Source organism: Ursus americanus, chromosome 33 (genome assembly GCF_024610735.1).
Source record: "Ursus americanus isolate L20-20 chromosome 33, mUrsAme1.1.p, whole genome shotgun sequence".
NCBI classification, from domain to species: Eukaryota; Metazoa; Chordata; class Mammalia; order Carnivora; family Ursidae; genus Ursus; species Ursus americanus.
This window is the reverse complement of record NC_142159.1, coordinates 16,766,715-16,783,838: the sequence shown is the minus strand read 5'-3', so window position 1 is coordinate 16,783,838 and position 17,124 is coordinate 16,766,715.

The following is a 17,124-nucleotide window of genomic DNA, read 5'->3' as shown; positions in this document are numbered from 1 at the left end:
TCAAGGTGGCTGGCCCAAATTGAGCAGGAGACCAGCAGAAGCCAAGGTCAGAAAGACACCAAGCTGTGACAGAATCAGGCCTAGGCTTGAGAAGGATCAGGAGGCTGCTGTGTCCCGAAGGGACTGTAAGGGGTAGGGCCAGTAGAAAGCTATTTAAGGCATGTATTACTTAAAAAGCACTTAAATGGGGTTCATTATGTGATGAACACTGTTAAGCACTTTACAAATAGTAATTCATTTAATCCTGAAAACAGAGGCCGGAAGCGGTACACCGAAAGTCACACAGCAGGGAGCAGAAGGTGCTTACACCAGGGTAGTAGGGGCAGAAGTGGCAAGGGAAGATCCCATTCTGGATGTTTGTTGATGGCTTGGTGGTGGGCGTGAGAAGGAAGGAGTCAGGGATGATGCGAAGATGTTTAGCTTGATCAACACCGAAAGAATTTGCCATTTGTTGGTCTGTGGAAGATTATAGGAGACGCAGGGTTTGTTTTTGTTTGGTTTTGTTTTGGTGGGGGAGGATAAGTGTCAGTTTGGGGCAAGTTCTGTCTGAGATGCCTATTGGAGATGGGCATGGAAATGTCTAGTAAGTAATCGGACACGGAAGTCTGTAGCTGGGGAAGAGGTTGGAGTTGCTATGAGAACTGTCAGCTAATGATAATTTTAAGGTACTTAAGGGTGCAAGACATCTAGATGAGATCACTTAGAAGGTGAATGGAGGGGCGCCTGGGTGGCACAGCGGTTAAGCGTCTGCCTTCGGCTCAGGGCGTGATCCTGGCTTTATGGGATCGAGCCCCACATCAGGCTCTTCCGCTATGAGCCTGCTTCTTTCTCTCCCACTCCCCCTGCTTGTGTTCCCTCTCCCGCTGGCTGTCTCTATCCCTGTCGAATAAATAAAATCTTTTATAAAAAAAAAAAAAGAAGGTAAATGGAGAGAGAAGAGGTCAAGGTGGTAAAGAACCAGCGAGGAGATGGAGAAGGCATGACCTGGGAGGTAGGAAGAGGACCAAGAGAAGATAGTATCCCCCCTTGAAGCCGGGGGATCAGGGCATGAGGGTTTGGGAAAGAAAGAACTCTTGAACCGTTTATTTGTAGAAAATAAGATTGACAGGAAACCTTGCTGTTCAAAATGCGTTACCTGTATATTCTCATCTGATCCTCACTGTGAGATCAGTGCTATTCGTCCCATTTCCCAGATGAGGGAACTGAGCCACACAGAGGTTAAGTCCCTTGCTCGAGATCACTTAACTAATGAGTTCAAAGCCAGCCAAAGCCCACATGCATAACCCTAGGTCTGATCCCGTTGTTTCCCTGCTCGAAATGTTAAGTTCCCTGCTCTGAAAGTTCAGTTATAGACTAGGGCCCAGGGGCAGGCTACACCATCTCTCTCATGCAGCCCCGTTTCTGCTTCTTTGGATGCACCTGCTACGTTCCTTCTTTGTGGCCCTGCATTCTCAGCTTGCTTATAGCACTATTCCCTCAACAGTTCAGCCTGCGTGGGGTCCATCCCGGTGGTCTCTGTCCCTTTCTCTGCATCAGCTTGCTCTATTAACCGGCAAATTATTTTTGTGTTTCGTAGTTCAAATCCCAACAGCATCCAATGGCCCCATCTCATGTGTTAACGATGACAGCTCATTGGAAAGGTTCCGGGCTGGTCCACAGAATGGGTCCCCACAGGTTGGATGCCACCCATGACCACTCAACCGTTGCCACGCGCACGGGGACCATGGGCATTAAACATGGTTGCCTACCAGGGGCTGTGGGTAGGCAGATAGGCACCATAAATATTTTTAGTACTGTTTCTCCTCCCCTCCTCTTTCAAAAACCCAACCCCCCTTGAAGTTCATGCTATGGTATTTTCCACCTGCCACTCCTCCTTTTTGCTCTCATGAACTAACCTTCTCCCCTCCTGTACATTTTTTTATGACTTCATCCATACACATAATCCGTCAGAAATAGTATTGACTCCTCACTGATTTCTTCCCTACCAATGAGTTTTTCCTTCCTTCCACCCCGGGTACCCACTCCCATGGTCTTACCCTGGCCTTGCTCTCACCCATAATTGCACTGTCTCAGAAAACACAATCTCAAATATCTCAAGTCTGACTTTAACCTCATTACTCTAGTACCCCACGCAGACATTTCTTCAACCTCGTCAAGCCCTGCAAATCATTGACTCTGCCAGATCCTTGTATTTATCCTCCCTCTCATGCTCACTTCCCTCCTCACCCAGCTTAGTGATGATCGCTCACTCGCCTCCTTGCAAAAACCAGAAAGCCTTTGCCCCTCTCTTTTCCTCTAACTTGTGCAACTCTGGTTAAGCCCAGCTATTCTCCTACACCCGGCCTGCATCGGAACATCTGAACATTGCTGGGAAATGGAAAGTGACCAGTGTCACTTTAGTTTGATGTCCACAGATTCCAAATGAGCCCTGGCTAGCAATCCTCCTCGACTTCCCCTCCATATTCAGTTCCCCTTGCTCCTCTGCTAGGGTGACCTTTCAGTCTTCCACCCTGTCCCCTTCTCATGCTTTACTCGAAACAGATGCGCTTGCCTCATACTTCACAGACACGAGAGAATCAATCAGAACCCTCTGCTCTACCAACCGCTCTGCCCCTTACCCACGTTCTCTGCCTTCCGGCTTTGGAATGAAGCGTTTGTGCACCTATCAGAGCTGATGTCTCCACTCGCACCCTGGATTCCTCTTTCCTTAATCATCAGTTTCTCCCTCTATACTGGATCATTCCCACCCACTTAACACACCCCAATATCTTGTATTCTAAAATAAAAGTTTCAGGGCTCCTGGGTGGCTCAGTTGTTAAGCGTCTGCCTTCGGCGCAGGGCGTGATCCCAGGGTCCTGGAATCGAGCCCCACATCAGGCTCCTCCGCTGGAAGCCTGCTTCTTCCCCTCCACTCCCCCGGCTTGTGTTCCCTCTCTCGCTGGCTGTCTCTCTCTGTCAAATAAATAAATAAAATCTTTTTAAAAAGATAATAAAAAGTTTCAACAACAAAAATCTCCTTGATCCCAAGTCACCTTACAGCCACCTCCCCATTTGTTTGCTCCCCTTCACATCACAACGTTGTGAGAGTTGTCTGCTGTTCACACATCAGCTTCAATTTCTCAGATCAGTCTGGGTCCAGCTTCTGCCTCCACCCGCCGCCTGGAAACTCCATGTTGCGGAAGCCAGTGGTCACTATGCGGTCTCAGCCCACAGCTGACCCCTTGGTGCTTGCTGCATTGGCCACTCTCCTTGATGCACGTCTCTTGGTGGTCTCGCCTCCTCTGAGTTTCCTTTGATGCCTCCTTTTCTGTATCTAAATGCACTTTTGGTGACTATGGGTCTTCAGCACCTAGAACATAATAGGTGTTCGGTGGAGGTCAAAGAAATGAGATCATCATATTGACATCATAGGATGGATTATTGAGTGAATACATGGACCAAGAACTACCAATAAAGCATGGTTACTTTTAAATGAGTGTTTACTATGGGCTAAGCTCTTTCCATGTATTGCCTCACTGATTCCTTCCAACAATCCTTTATTGTTATTTTATAGGAAAGGAAGTGGAGGCTCAGAAATGACTTGCCTAAGGTCACACAGACAATGCATGGATGAATCCGTCCTCGCTCTGGTCTTTCTGACTCAGAGTCTATTCTGAGAATCACTAAATTGAGGTCATACGTAGGAAAGTGCTTTGTCGGTGCCAAAAGATGATGCCACTACATCCCAGCACATAGCAAGGCAACTTACGCATAGTAGGTGTCCATGAGGGTTTGCTGAATTCAGACAGGGTGGGAGGGAGGCCCCGAGCCAAATTGTACCATCACCCAGGGAAAGAAGAAACAATCCTGAGAATCTCAGAGAAACTGCCTTCCACTGTATGCTGAATCTTTTGTGACACTCATCGGGACACATGAAAGCAGGTATTACCCAGAAGCTTGCCCAACACGGCTTCTCTTTTTCCTTCTGCAATTAAGTTCCCACAGCTGGAAATGTTAGGCTCATAAAGGCACACGATCCTAGGGGGCTGGGGCTCACTCAGCAACTAAATCACCTCCGATTTAACAAGCCTGGGCGTGCTTCCTGAGTTGGGGATCTTCTTGGATTACTAACAGTGGTTTTAGATGTTTTACCTTGTCTTTGGAGACACAAGAGAACCCTAGAATTAGTCAGCTTTTAACCCCTCACTATGCTGAATTCTATAGACAACGGGGGTAAACCCCATTCTTTGAATATCCTACAGTTTCAGTGGGATTCAAGGATCTTGTTACCAAGAGTATCAGAAGGAAGGAACTCCGCCTGGTGATTCCACCTTCCCCATCATTCAGCTGGCTCAGAGATCACTTCTGGGCTATCTCCCACTTATGTATACTCTCTCTTTTCTACAACTCAACCCTTTCTCATTCTCAGACCTTTAGTTTGGGTAGAGTTGAGCCCACTCCCTGCTCCAGAGGGGAGAAATCCTGATTGGCTGAAGCCAAAGGATTGGCTTTGGCCATACTTATCAATTTGGAGATGGGCCCTTACCCTAAGTTGGGCCACAGTGCTTTCTGCAGAACAATAATCATGATAAACTTGCATGAAGGGAGTTGGTCCATCAAGTAAGTTTGGGAAATGCTGTAGACAATATTTCCTCTTGGGGATTCTATGTTCGCAGGAACCTTACACTTCAATCATGGTGTCTCTTCACGGATTGTTCAGCTACTCCCTCTCGACTAGGTGATTGCTGTGCTTTTAAACATACCTAAGTGTCTCCCATCTTATGTTTAAGGGGGAAAAAAAAGAAAAGAAAAAGCCTACATGAATGCCACACCCCCTCTAGCCTATCGAGCATCTCCTGCCTCCCACAGCTACACAGCTGTCAGGATTTCCTCTCCCCACTTCCTAACTTTCCATTCTCTTCCATCACTCCTCCATTGAAATGCCCCCAAGGTCACCATACCTCCATGTCAAAACCACGTGGACTTTGCTCAATCCTCACCCCCTCTGACTCCCCAGGATAATTTGATACTGTTGGTCACTTCTTTCTCCTTGAAGCACCTTCTTCCATTGGCTTCCATGACATCTCGGAACTCTCCTGGTCTTAATCCTACCTCTATGACTGTTCTTTCTCTGTTCTTTTGCAGACTCATTCTCTTCTACACAACCTCTAAATGACAGGGTCCCTTGAGGCTCAACTGTGGGCTCTCTCCTCTTATTTTGTGCCCTCTCCTTCGACAATCTCAACCATGCTCCTGGCCTCAGTCATGAGCACACCCCTGAAGCTGGCAGGGATGGGGACCTGATCATGGGGGAGGGGAACTGTTTCCCTGGTGATGGGGGAAAATTGGGGTACTGTTACAAAAAGAAAGAGAAAGGGGGGCGTCTGGGTGGCACAGCAGTTAAGCGTCTGCCTTCGGCTCAGGGCGGGATCCTGGCGTTGTGGGATCGGGCCCCACATCAGGCTCCTCCGCTATGAGCCTGCTTCTTCCTCTCCCACTCCCCCTGCTTGTGTTCCCTCTCTTGCTGGCTGTCTCTATCTCTGTCAAATAAATAAATAAAATCTTAAAAAAAAAAAAGAAAGAAAGAAAGAAAGAAAGAGAGGGAAAGGGATACTGGGGAATAGGAAAACAACAACAACAACAATGAAAGATGGTCATAGAGCCACGCATTCTGGGTAAGCTCATGCCAAGCAGTGAAACAGGCTCCCTTTGGGTCTCAGAGATTTCTTGTCGTTGGAACCCTAAGCAGGACTGGGAACAGGCAAAACAAAATCCTGATTTCCTTTGAAGACAGAACACTGTGTGGTTTATAGAGGAGGCAGTCTTGGCTAGACAGCTTAGATCAACTTTTTCCACCCCTTAGCATCTTGAAAGAACATGTAGCAAGAACTGGGAAGGTAAACAGACACTAGCAATCCACTTCTTTTTAACACATCCCCAAAGTCAGTGCCAAGAGGATATTTTAGTCTGAGGTTAGACGCCATCATCTTAGGGCTTTTGTTTTGGCTTTTCTAGTAGGTACCTGGGAGAACTCACAGCTGCCTTCTGCTGGACCAGACCTATTTGTATTCTGACCATCTGTGGGGTCTTGCTCAGAGTTACAGAAAGGCCTCTCACATGTGGGCCAGCTGTTGGACTTTTTATATGCGTATTTGGGAGAATTCATGTTTAGTTTATTAAGCTGGCCAGCCAGCCGCCCACCATGCTTGGGATGGACCTCTACAGTGTGTCTGAAGCTGACCCTTCTTCCATGTAGTTTTCCTTGAGAATCCCCTCAAAAGCCGAGTTTGGGGCCTCCTGCTCTGTGTTCCTCTGGAAACCTTGTACTCTGAATGCTTTTATATTTGCAATTTGCCCTCCCTACTTTCTGGGCTCCTTGAAGCAGAGGCTGTGAGTCCTCTCACTGACAACTAGCATACATAGTACCTGAGACATGATACTCTGTGAATGAAGCCCGTCAGACGGTGAGCCAGAGAACCTCCAAGCAGTTGTTCCGGTTGCAAACCTCAACTCCTCCAAAGCACTCATCCCCCATTCCAATCAGACACTGCAGTGTTGCAAATAAAACTAAACTAGACACAGAACTGACGTAGGAGCTGGTGTAGTGGCAGGACTGCGGGACCAGGCTAGTGAAATGTTGGAATAATGAATCAGAGCAACAACCAACTGAAAATTAAATGTTTAAAAATACCATTTACCAGGGCACCTGGCTGGCTCAGACAGTACAGCGCATGACTCTTGATCTCGGGGTCGTGAGTTCGAGCGCCATATTGGGTATAGAAATTACTTAAATAAATAAACAGGCAAACAAACCATTTACTGGGGCGCCTGGGTGGTGCAGCTGGTTGAGCAACTGACTCTTGGTTTCAGCTCAGGTCGTGATCTCAGGGTTGTGAGATGGAGCCCCACGTTGGGCTCTATGCTCAGTGCAGTGTCTGCTTAGCTTACGATTCTCTTCTCCCTCTATCCCTCCCCTTATGCTCGCTCTCACTCTCTTTCTCAAATAAATAAATAAATCTTTTTAAAAAGAACATTTACCATAGCATCAAAACACAAAAAACACTTAGGGATCCATTTAATTAAAGATGCACAAGTTCTGTGTACCCTGAAAACTAGAAAATATCGCTGAGAGAAATTAAGTTGCTAAGTAAAGAGATGTACCCTATTCATGGATTGGAAGACCCAGTATTGTTAAGATGTTCATTCTAATGATCCATAGATTGAGGGCAATCTAATTAAAAATCCCAGCAGGTTTTTTTCCCCCTAGAAATTGACAAGCCAGTTTTCAAATGTATATGGAGGGACACGCAGGTGGTCAGTGGGTTAAACATCTGAGTCTTGATTTTGGCTCAGGTCATGATCTTGGGGTCCAGGAATCAAGCCCCGCTCCATGCTCAATGGGGAGTCTGCTTGAGGATTCTCTCTCTCCCCCTCCCTCTGCCCCTCTCTGCACTCGTTCTTGCTTCCTCGCTCTCTCTAAAATAAATAAATAAATCTTTTAAAAAATAAGGGAAAAAATCAACCAGGTTTTTAAAAAATGGTATATAGAAATGCAAAGATCTTAGAATCTTGAGGAAGGAAAATAAAAGTTGGAGGATGTACACTACGTGATTTCAAGACCTACCATACAGCTGCAGAAATTGAAACAGTGTGTCGTTGGCAGGAGGATAGACACACAGATCAATGACCCAGAAGAGTCCAAAGTTAGATCCCACACAAACAGATTCAAATAATTTTGACGAAAATGCCAATGTAATTCAACCAGTGAAGAACAGTGTTTTCAATAAAGGATGTCAGAACAACTGAAGATCCATGTAAAAAAAAAATGAATCTTTTTCGTTTTCTTAAAGATTTATTTATTCTTTGAGAGAGAGAGAGAGCGTGCGCGCACGTGCAAGCAGGGGGAGAGGGAGAAAGAGAATCTCAAGCAGACTCCCCGCTAAGCCTGGAGCCCCACATGGGGCTCCATCTCACGGATTGAGATCATGACCTGAGCTGAAACCAAGAATCGGACACTTAACCAATTGAGCCCCCCAGGCACCCTGAAAACAATGAACCTTGACCCATACCTCACACCATACATAAACATAGACTCAAAATGCACATAGACCTGGGGTGCCTGGCTGGCTCGGTTGGAGGAGTGTGCAACCCCTGATCTCAGGGTTGTGGGTTTGAGCCCCACATTGGGTGTAGAGATTACTTAAAAATGAAATCTTTAAAAAAAAAATCTGAAAGTATCAAACTTCTAGAAGAAAGCATGAGAGAATCTTCATGACATTTGGTAGGCAAAAGTATTTTAGGATTACAAAGTGTACTAGCTACAAAAGACCCAATAAATCAGACCTGATTAAAATAAAACAATCCTGCTTTTCCAAAGATACCATTTAAGAAAAGAATTTCAGAGCCACGTGAAGCATTATTTAACCTCATATAGGACTTTAAATTTTTTTCAAAAAAAAATGACATTCTCTTCAATAACACAAGCTTCAATCCTTCTAAATAAACAAACACAAATGTTATCTTTCTTTTTTGTTCAAGGGAATCAATGGAGTGCATAGCATAAGAGGACCGTTACTGAGACTGTTGACGCCTAGGACCAGGCTAGACCTGGTGACCTATTTATCTAAGGCAATTCATGCCATGATAGGCAGAAAGACTCCAGATTTTGGCCAAAAATTTCAAAGGCGGAGAAGTGATGGCAAGTATCTGGCCCAGCAGGTAAAGTGACTGAAAGTAGGGAAAATGAATCACCAAGTCTGAAGGCAGGTCCATGGGGAACAAAATACAAGGGAGAGAAGCAGAGGGCACAGTGCGTCAGGCTGATTCGACACAGGGGCTCAGAGCAATGCCGGTAGCGATGTTGTCCATTTCCAACATTCATTGGTGCTGCCTGTTTTACAGCTGAAAACAGCCAGACAGGATCAGATATACTTGATCTGAGGCCACAAGGTCTGGCCCCATTTAAAACCTATATGGATTGGGAAACTCTGATTGTCAGACTTCTCTGTCAGACGGCACTCCCTGGACAGCTGCCATTACAGTTCTGTTGGGCTTCACCTGGATGACTTTTCACCCTCTGCCCTGTGTGTACGTGCGGCCTGTGTGTATGTGTACCCTGTGTGTATGTGCACCCTGTGTGTATGTGTACCCTGTGTGTATGTGTACCCTGTGTGTATGTGTGCCCTGTGTGTATGTGTACCCTGTGTGCATGTGCGCCCTGCGTGTATGTGTACCCTGTGTGTATGTGCACCCTGTGTGTATGTGTGCCCTGTGTGTATGTGTACCCTGTGTGCATGCGTACCCTGTGTGCATGTACGTCCTGTGTGTATGTGTACCCTGTGTGCATGTGTACCCTGTGTGCATGTACGTCCTGTGTGTATGTGTGCCCTGTGTGCATGTGCACCCTGCGTGTATGTGTACCCTGTGTGTATGTGCACCCTGTGTGTATGTGTACCCTGTGTGCATGTGCGCCCTGCATGTATGTGTACCCTGTGTGTATGTGCACCCTGTGTGTATGTGTACCCTGTGTGTATGTGCACCCTGTGTGTATGTGTACCCTGTGTGCATGTACGTCCTGTGTGTATGTGTGCCCTGTGTGCACGTGTGCCCTGTGTGCATGTGCGCCCTGCATTTATGTGTACCCTGTGTGCACGTGCGCCCTGCGTGTACGTGTGCCCTGTGTGCACGTGCGCCCTGTGTGCATGTGCGCCCTGTGTGTATGTGTACCCTGTGTGTATGTGCACCCTGTGTGTATGTGTACCCTGTGTGCATGTACGTCCTGTGTGTATGTGTGCCCTGTGTGCACATGTGCCCTGTGTGCATGTGCGCCCTGCATGTATGTGTACCCTGTGTGCACGTGTGCCCTGTGTGTATGTGTGCCGTGTGTATGTGTGCCCTGTGTGCATGTATGTCCTGTGTGTATGTGTGCCCTGTGTGCACTTGTGCCCTGTGTGTATGTGCACCCTGTGTGCACATGTACCCTGTGTGCATGTACATCCTGTGTGTATGTGTACCCAGCATGTATTCTGCATGTGCAGGCCACGCGTTCACCTTTTCCACTTCTTCTTCCTGGGTGCATACATAGTCTGTGTTTTCCAGCACCCCTTGAGGGAGCGTGCAGTCATGTGACTGGGTTTTGTCCAATGGAACGTGAGAGGAAATGCCCTGAGCCACCTCCAGGTACGGCCACGGCCATAAATTGCCGCCGGTGACCTGTGCCATGCTCTCAATCTCTCTCTGTTCATCTGCTAGCCGAATGCAGAGGACGTGAGGGAGGACGCCAACGTGGAAGAAGCCAGCATCCCCTCCCAGAACAGTGCACTGAAACATCCGATCAGACTGTCTCAGGGAGAAAACAAACCCATGTGGTCATAAGCCACTAAGAGTTGGGGGCTGTTTGTTTCAGCAGCCAGCATTATCCTGACTAATACAGGTCTAAAGAGCTGCCCGTGATAGCTTTCAATATAGCAGGAAATGATTGGGATGACCAATTGAAACAGGATTTCCCTGAAAGTGGGAAGGTTCCATCGGTATCTCAAGGTAGAGCCAGGGCGCGGGACAAAGATCACATGGCTACACGGATGGTGAGCCAGGGTTTGAACAGAGTTCTGTCTCACCCCAAAGCCTATGCCTTTCTCCCTCTTCCATATCACCCCAAGACAAAGAGGTGTCTAGAAGTTTTGAGTGGTGATCATAACAAGGATAGACCCTAGGGTTCTGTATCATTTACTCTCTGGCACGTTTGTGCTATATATTATCGCAAAGTTTCCACTACTTGACACAAGCCAGTGAGGTTCACTCTAAGGACACCCTAGAATCCTTGTTTTTATAGCAACGTCATCCCCAAGGGCCCAAAGGTGGGTAGTTAAAATCATTCTCCATTTCCCTAGCCAGCAAACTAAATGTTAACCAGTCTGGTAAAAGTCTCTTGGGACCACGCCATAAACGTAGAGGTCTTCCTTCTCCATCCACTTCTCCCTTTCTACCTCCACCATTCCAGTCATAAACTGGGCTCTCTGTGGAATAAATGCAGCTTCTTTCTCCCTGTGATGTTGACAGGTCAGGCGGCTGAACGTCCATATCCTGGTTTCCGCAGATATGAGAAGGGGGGTATCATACCTACCACATACAATTGTTGTGAGATTTAAATAAGATAAGCAGTCAGCTCGTGGCATATAGTATGTTATTCAGAGTTCTACTATTCGTTTTTATCCCCCACCCCGCAACAATCTTCACTGTTCTCACCAAACATCAAACGAGTCTTGGTATTTTATAAACACATTTGCCAGTCTTATGGTGTCCACACATTTTACACCTAGTTATGTCACCTTGTAGATCTGCGACCTTAAACTCCAAGTAGGCAGAAAACCCATGGTTGCTAAAGATTTGTGGATTCCATGACCACACAGTGAATTCATTATTCCAATCACAGTAAGAGATCATTGAGGACCTCCTATCTCATGAGCTTTATGCAAGGAAGCTCCGGGAATAAGACTCTGTGTCTGCCCAGTAGGACCATCAGAGAGATGATTTGAAAAGGTATGGTGGCTTATGATTCTTCAAAACAGCATTTTAAACACCTGGCTACAGAAATACCTGCCTATTGTAGAAAAATGACAGATAAAAGCACAAAAGAAAGAAAAATACCGAAGAAACCATCGCCATTGTCTTTTTAGAAGGTATCCTTTCGAACCTTTTTTGGGGTCTGTTGCACATATATAAATATTTTGCAAAAAATGGGATATTTTTGTAACCTGCTTTCCCCCCACCTAATACCACATCATGAATATTTTACACGTTATTAAAGATTCTCCTACGGCATGATTTTTAGTGGTGCCTTAGTATCCATTGTATGGACAGATCATGATTTCTTTTTAAAGCAGCCCCCTCACGTTGTACAGTTAGGTCATTTCCAGTTTTTCTCCATTATTAGCAACAAACGTCTTTGTGTGTACTGCTCTGGTCACATCTCTCATTATTTCTTTAGAACTCACAAGTAGAAGTGAGCATCAAAGGACGGGCACATGGTCAAGGTCTTTCCTACCCATTGCCAAGTTCTCGATCAGGAAAGTCATACAAATTCACAACCCCACCGGCAGGGCATAAGAATGCTATAATGAAGGCTTTTGCCCAAGATCATGATCATAAAAAAAAAATAATCGCGAAGATAAGCATTTGTACGGGCTCACCCCGCACCAGCTGTGTTTATTTGTTGAACTCTGTAGCCATGTTCCATGGACCAAACACTGAAGGTCCTTCAGATTCTTATTTATTTAGTGCCTCTTTCAACACCCTGAATCTCTGACCCAAGTTTTATCTGAAGGAAAGGAGATTTCTGGTAAATGTGTTTTCCAGTTTGGAAACTTAGCTCAAACACTTCCAGCCCTCGTCCCAGCGTGGACCACCTCTGTGAATCGGTCAGAAGGGGCTGCTCCTGACTTGGAGCTGAGAACTGAAGTGCTCATAAGCAATGAAAGAGCTGGTTTGGGGTGAAAAAGTCATGTTCCGAGGTACAAAGGAAAAACCAATAACAACCCAAGGGTTTGGAGTTTCATTTGACCTGCTCTGATAATATCGCTATGGTGATGGTCTCCATAAACAGTTGCAAAATAGCGAAGATGAAAAGCAACGAACCAGTTCCACCCAGGAGATCTGGAGTTATTTTAGGGATCAAGGCAATGTCATCTGGGGTAAAGATGGAATGCAAAATCTGTTCTTTTAATAATCATCCTCTTCTTTTGTGAGGCTGAACAAAGGCCTGGGCAAATCGGTCGTTTGTGCTGAAAGAAACGCTGACCCAGAGTCTTTGGGGCCGAGGGGGGAGCTCGGCCAAAAGAATGGAAATAATGGTTAATAACAGATGCTGGGATGATTCTTCTCACACCCTTGGCCTCTGAGACTCTGCTGAGCCTGGTGTGGAGTCCAAGGGTGGAACACGGGTGATGTTGTCAGGAAGGGCTGGCCTGGTTGAGAGGCTGGGATCGGGACCCCAGGGAACTGAGCTTGGTTGTCTGCCCCTGACCTTGATTTCTGAGCCAGAGGGGGTGGAGGGAAGCATCTTCAAGGCCACAGTTGGTCCCTGGGGCATCACCATCTGCCGCAGATGACATCTGCCACTCCCATCCTCATGCTGTTCTCTTTGAACCCCTGACTCAGCGAGTCCCAGTCCAAAAAGCAGAACTAGCTATTTTTTGCACCAAGAAAAAAAAAGTCAGGCAGTACACTTGCTGACTCCTTTCTGACCCTGAAACTCTTCTTCTTTGCACTTAACCCCTTGCTCTTCCTTATTCTCTTTGGTGCCTTCTCTTTCCCTCTCCTTCCCTCTCTCCCCCCCACACCTCCCCCTTCTGCTACACGGGAAGTTCCAAGGGAAAGGGTCCTTGTGCAGCTACGGAGGCAAGAATAGTGCCTGGCACGCAGAAGGTCCTCCTTAAGCACCAGCTGGTAGGAACCGAATTGAAAAGCCCATGCCTACCTTAAAGTGGATATTTCCCCAGCACATCTGAGACAACGGCTGCTTGTTCATTCACTCATTCACCAAATATTTACTGAGTACCTCCCAGGAACCCGAACTTCTGCGGGGGACTGGAGCTGCAGGGATGAGCAAGAGCGCAGGGTCTGTCCTTACACGGATTACGTTCTTGTAGATAGACCCTAATCCCTTGCAGCTGACCACAACCGTCACCCTATCACACAGCCCTCTCTGACCATTGGACATAAAATCACACTCCCTGTTTAATTTTTCTTCCCAGTACTTATCAGAGGGCATATCTGTTCTTGGTTTCTTTATCAGTCTTCCCACACAAAAATGTATCCTCTTCGAGGGTGATTTGTCTCTGGTGTTCCCTGCTGAATCCCCAGCACCATGCCTAGCACACAGCAGGTGTTCCACAAATATAAGTTAAATCAATGTGCTCAATGCACTGTGCAGTCCTCTAGAACTTTCTAGCAGAAATCTCCAGGGAACGGGCTGAGAAGAACTCCAGAGAATCATAACAACAAATTACAACAGTCCAGGGCTCTACAGTTTATAAAGCAAGGGGGAGTCCGGGGGGTAAGCAGGGGCCTTCGCCCTCCTGATTGCCTCCTTGTAAAGTGGAAATAATGACGCCTACCTTTGGGAACTGTTGTGACATCTGGATAAGGACATGCTCACTAACCGCCCGCCCTGGAACCTGGTACGCAGCAGGTGCTCTGTGCCTGGGGAGGAAAACTTGTTTCTTTATTATTTGAGCTGCATAATTCCACATGGACATTATTATTATTTGCCATTTAACCAACAAGGAAAACGGAGCTCACAGAGGCTGAAAGATTTGCTCTCGGTAGCTCAGGTGGGACTAAAACCCCCCGGAGGGGCCTTATCTGTATGCCCACAGCTGCCAACTTCGGAAGGAAAGTGCAACTTACCAGCACCTCCGAATTCGTCCTCTGCCCTCAGTTTGACGTTCCTGTTTTCAGTTGTCACACCACCCATGGCCGTGGGAAGAAAAGAGCTCTGGGAAGTAAGCTGAAGGGGAGGATTGTGCATTTGGTTAGTAGGTAAGGGACAGATCTCCCTCCCGCCCACCTCCCTAGCTTATCCTGCAACTTCCCCCAGCGCCTCCCCAAGTTTCCCACAGTTCCTACTCAGGGTCCCATAATCTCCTGGTATCCAAGCTGATGAGGATTCTGGTCCGATCAAGGGTGATGGGCCAAAAGACTCATTAGTATGAACAAATCAGGAAACTTCTCGAAATTTGGAGGTCCTCTGGCTAGACTATAAAGACTACCAGTAATTGAACTTCCTAAAAATAATTATATATATATATATGTTTTTTTTTTTTAAGAAGGGGGGAGAGAGAATCTCAAGCAGATTCCACGCCCAGCATGAAGCCTGACATGGGGCTCAATCTCGTAACCCTGAGATCACGACCTGAGCCAAAATCAAGAGTGAGCCACCCAGGCACCCCAAACATAATTAGAATTTATTGTATTTTATTTATTTTTAATAATTTTATTTTATTTATAATTTTATATATACATTATATATATATAAATTTATTTATAAGTTTTAAAATATATAACAGTGCTGTAATTCCTTGAACATCTCCTCAGTCTTAGGCAGTATGGGAGGCAATTTGCAAATATCCAACCCAGAAAGGTGGATATTATTGTTCCCATTTAATAGATTAAAAAGTTGGAGCCCAGGGAGATGGATGATCTCATCGGAGGTCACGTAGCTACCAAGCAGTGAAGGCTCAGGATTTAAATCCAGGTCCCCCTGCCTTCACAGCTAATGCTCCCCTGCCGCATAAAAATACATGGGGAGCACTGGGGAGTTACGTGCATCAGGACGCCTGTCCCAGCATCATTCCGAAGGAAATTGGAAACATCCTAAAAAATACAAAAATAAGGGGATGGTCCTATGAATTATAGTGAGTATGGCCAGTCGAATATTTTACAAATATTGAAAATGATACAAGGAATAATCATGACACAGAAAAGTCTTTATGATACACAGAAGATGTGGGCTACAAAATATATGTCCATAGAGATTACAACTTATCAACGTGCAGGTGCAAAGAACTGAAAGGAAACCTATAAATATGATCATCACTGTGTGGGGAGATTTGGAAGGATTGTTTCCCCCCTCTAGCGACTAATCTTTCTGCAATGTGGTTAAATTACTTTGTAATTTATGGATTAGCAAAACAATTATCAGACACGGTTTTCCGAAGTCCTGTCATTTGGCACACAGAGCCCAGAAACCAGCATGCATGGTTTCAAGTTGCTAACTAAATAGATGACTTTCCTTTACCAACTGTTTCAACCCTGGAGACCCACCTGCTCCCAAGTCTTAGCCCTTCTCGCTCGAGCTCCTGCCCACACAAGCGCCGGGTATCATTCTCACCCACCTCGGTGTCTGCCAATGCCAGCTTCCATCTACAGCTGTCCTGTCCAACATGGTAGCCGTGGCCACGTGGGGGCGTTTAAGTTTAAATTAACTTAAATAAAATAATTTGGTGCCTTGGTCTCCTGGCCATGGTCCAAGTGCTCGACCGTCACACTCAGCTAGTGGCTCCCGTAGTGGGAAGCACAGATAGAGAATGTTTCTAACATAGCAGAAAGTTCTATCGGGTAGCACTGATCTGGACTGAACACAATCTCTTGAACTCTGAACCCCGGTCACCTGCTATCAGTGGACTGGCTGGACCATGACTTTCTCATCCTAAGGTTTTACTCTCTCATTCCATCTGTACTCTCCAGAGAGTTCAAGGGTCAGGGAAAATTAAGGATGGCCCCTCCCCGCTAAAAGGTGGGGGTCTCCCAATTATAGTTATTTGGAAGAGCTTTACAGAGTGAAGATCGATCAGGCAGGGTGGGAGAGAGGGGATGGTTAGAGTATAGCTTTTCATTATGAATGTTCTCAACAGAGCCATTTATTAATGTCCACTATGTGCCAAGCGCTGTATGTATTTTATTCTCGTTAATCCTCACAACCCTGCAGGATAGGTTTTACTCCATTATATACTATGAGGAAGACATTGAGGCTCAAAGAAGTAAAAAAAAAACAAAAAAAAAAAACAACTTGCCCAACTTCATGAGCCAGAATCCATACCTTCAGACACCACGGTTCACGCTCTTTCTATTACACCAATGTACCTCTGGGGGAGAGGAGGATTCCAAATCTCAGAGGATTCTCATTGGCCCTGCTTGTGTAACATGTCTGTCCTGGGACCAATCACGTTGGAAGGAAAGATCGGTACCATATTTGGCCTGGCCTCAGTCATTGCCCACCACTGTACTGGCAGGGCGAGTGACCATCCGATCGAACCGTCTAAGGTTGGGGAAAGGTAGTTGCCAAATAGAAAGAAGGTTGGAGCACACAGAAACAATTGCTATTTGCTACTTTCACCCCACCATTATCATTGCCACGGGGCCTACCCACATACTGATCTCATTCATTTTCAGAATCATCTCAATGGGAGCATCGATAACAATTACTACTTTTATCGAGAGCCTAGGTAACGTGCCATGTGCTTTTCCCGTGCGTTACAGTTGATCCTTATACTTGTACACGTTGTTCTTCAATGATGTTGCTATCGTTTTCTTACTCTGGGTAGAAATAGTAGATTTGATTTCCCGGACACTCAGACGTGACCCTCC